This window comes from Lissotriton helveticus, chromosome 8 (assembly GCF_964261635.1).
Source record: "Lissotriton helveticus chromosome 8, aLisHel1.1, whole genome shotgun sequence".
Lineage (NCBI taxonomy): Eukaryota > Metazoa > Chordata > Amphibia > Caudata > Salamandridae > Lissotriton > Lissotriton helveticus.
Window position 1 is genome coordinate 51,544,537 of NC_136069.1, and position 2,500 is coordinate 51,547,036.

Consider the following 2,500-nt stretch of genomic DNA (forward strand, 5'->3'; position numbering starts at 1 on the left):
GACTGAAGATCTGAAGGTCCCTGGTTCAATCCCGGGTTTTGGCACAGTTGAGAGGTTGCTTGCTTCTGACAAAAGAGGTCTTGGAATCTGCTGCAGTACTTTTTTCTCTATTCATCAAATTTTTTCCAACTGATATACAACACAAGCAATTTAACATAGACTTTGCTTTGTGTCCTCATTCTAAACTTGCTTCCACATTTCTTGCCTTCAGGTTAGACTATGAATGTTTCCCATTTCATGCTTTTTTGTAAAGTAACCTCTTGTCTGCCTTACCTTCAACTTCCCCTTGAACACAGATGTCAGTAGTCAGATGACGTTGCTTACCTACTCAGGCCACATACGTCTGGGTAATATAGTGCTAGTCCATTCAGAGTTAAAAAAATGCTACCTAACCCGGATGCCAAAACTCTATTTACCCTTTGCACAAGTTAACTGCTGAATGATACAGGACTCCTTAAAACATATCTCTAACATATAAGGGTAAACATCCAGGTCATGCATCTAGTTTGTTGAATGGTTCAAATCAAAGTATGAAGACCACAGCTAGCAGCAGGCCGAAATAGCTCAGTTAGGAGAGCGTTAGACTGAAGATCTAAAGGTCCCTGGTTCAATCCTGGGTTTAGGCACAGTTGAGATGTTCTTTGCTTCTAACAAAATAGGCCTTGGAATCAGCTGTAGTACTTTTTTCACTATTCATCAAATTTTTTCTAACTGATATACAACACAAGCAATTTAACATAGACTTTGCTTTGTGTCCTCCTTCTAAACTTGCTTCCACATTTCTTGCCTTCAGGTTAGACTATGAATGTTTCCCATTTCATGCTTTTTTGTAATGTAAACTCTTGTCTGCATTACCTTCAACTTCCCCTTGAACACAGATGTCAGTAGTCAGATGACATTGCTTACCTTCTCAGGCCACATACGTCTGGGTAATATAGTGCTAGTCCATTCAGAGTTAAAAAAACGCTACCTAACCCGGATCCCAAAAACGCTATTTACCCATTGCACAAGTTAACTGCTGAATGATACAGGACTCCTTAAAACATATCTCTAACATATAAGTGTAAATATCCAGGTCATGCATCTAGTTTGTTGAATGGTTCAAATCAAAGTATGAAGACCACAGCTAGCAGCAGGCCGAAATAGCTCAGTTGGGAGAGCGTTAGACTGAAGATCTAAAGGTCCCTGGTTCAATCATGGGTTTCGGCACAGTTGAGAGGTTCCTTTCTTCTAACAAAATAGGTCTTGGAATCAGCTGTAGTACTTTTTTCTCTATTCATCAAATTCTTTCCAACTGATATACAACACAAGCAATTTAACATAGACTTTGATTTGTGTCCTCCTTCTAAACTTGCTTCCACATTTCTTGCCTTCAGGTTAGACTATGAATGTTTCCCATTTCAGGCTTTTTTGTAATGTAAACTCTTGTCTGCATTACCTTCAACTTCCCCTTGAACACAGATGTCAGTGGTCAGATGACGTTGCTTACCTACTCAGGCCACATACGTCTGGGTAATATAGTGCTAGTCCATTCAGAGTTAAAAAAAGCTACCTAACCCGGATCCCAAAAACGCTATTTACCCATTGCACAAGTTAACTGCTGAATGATACAGGACTCCTTAAAACATATCTCTAACATATAAGGGTAAATATCCAGGTCATGCATCTAGTTTGTTGAATGGTTCAAATCAAAGTATGAAGACCTCAGCTAGCAGCAGGCTGAAATAGCTCGGTTGGGAGAGCGTTTGACTGAAGATCTGAAGGTCCCTGGTTCAATCCCGTGTTTCGGCACAGTTGAGAGGTTGCTTGCTTCTGACAAAAGAGGTCTTGGAATCTGCTGCAGTACTTTTTTCTCTATTCATCAAATTTTTTCCAACTGATATACAACACAGGCAATTTAACATAGACTTTGCTTTGTGTCCTCCTTCTAAACTTGCTTCCACATTTCTTGCCTTCAGGTTAGACTATGAATGTTTCCCATTTCATGCTTTTTTGTAATGTAAACTCTTGTCTGCCTTACCTTCAACTTCCCCTTGAACACAGATGTCAGTAGTCAGATGACGTTGCTTACCTACTCAGGCCACATACGTCTGGGTAATATAGTGCTAGTCCATTCAGAGTTAAAAAACCGCTACCTAACCCGGATCCCAAAAACGCTATTTACCCATTGCACAAGTTAACTGCTGAATGATACAGGACTCCTTAAAACATATCTCTAACATATAAGGGTAAATATCCAGGTCATGCATCTAGTTTGTTGAATGGTTCAAATCAAAGTATGAAGACCACAGATAGCAGCAGGCCGAAATAGCTCAGTTGGGAGAGCGTTAGACTGAAGATCTGAAAGTCCCTGCTCAATCCCGGGTTTCTGCACAGTTGAGAGGTTCCTTACTTCTGGCAAAAGAGGTCTTGGAATCTGCTGCAGTACTTTTTTCTCTATTCATCAAATTTTTTCCAACTGATATACAACACAAGTAATTTAACATAGACTTTGCTTTCT

The 2,500-nt window shown here is 39.9% G+C and overlaps 1 non-coding gene across 1 annotated transcript in view; it reads left to right on the forward strand.

Moving 5' to 3' along the window:
• TRNAF-GAA (transfer RNA phenylalanine (anticodon GAA)) overlaps positions 1-44 on the forward strand; it is a 73-nt gene extending 29 nt beyond the window's left edge. The window contains exon 1 of the tRNA in view: positions 1-44. This exon is cut by the window's left edge and continues 29 nt beyond it. This is a non-coding gene — a tRNA (tRNA-Phe).
• Positions 45-2,500: the final 2,456 nt, after the last annotated feature.